The 312-nt window shown below is 27.2% G+C and overlaps 1 protein-coding gene across 1 annotated transcript in view; it reads right to left on the reverse strand.

Moving 5' to 3' along the window:
- The window catches only part of OBSCN (obscurin, cytoskeletal calmodulin and titin-interacting RhoGEF), a 225,824-nt gene that overhangs the window by 42,804 nt on the left and 182,708 nt on the right, over positions 1-312 (reverse strand). The gene's annotated exons all lie outside the window — the stretch shown is intronic.

A 312-nucleotide genomic window follows, 5' to 3' on the forward strand; every position in this document is an offset into this window, starting at 1 on the left:
TTTAAAAAGTCTTTTTTTTTTTTTTGAAAATTAATAGTAGGTTATAAAAATGAAAATTAAAGGAGTAATAGAGGACTTAAAAATTCAAAAAAAAGTTAAAAAAAGAAAAAAAGTAAAGAAAAAGAAAAAAGAAGAAATGGAAAAAAAATGAAAGTAAAAATAGTAAAAATATATCTAGGACTTTCTCTGGTGTTGTTGTGGGCCATGTGGGGTCAGTTAATTTTCGGATAGTTTCTTGGTCCAGCTTATATTTCTCAAGATCTATAGGCCCCTTCCTATGTAGTCGGTGCTAACTACAGGATTTTAATCTAT

This window comes from Bison bison, unplaced genomic scaffold (assembly GCF_000754665.1).
Source record: "Bison bison bison isolate TAMUID 2011002044 unplaced genomic scaffold, Bison_UMD1.0 scf7180017864248, whole genome shotgun sequence".
In the NCBI taxonomy this organism is placed as follows: domain Eukaryota; kingdom Metazoa; phylum Chordata; class Mammalia; order Artiodactyla; family Bovidae; genus Bison; species Bison bison.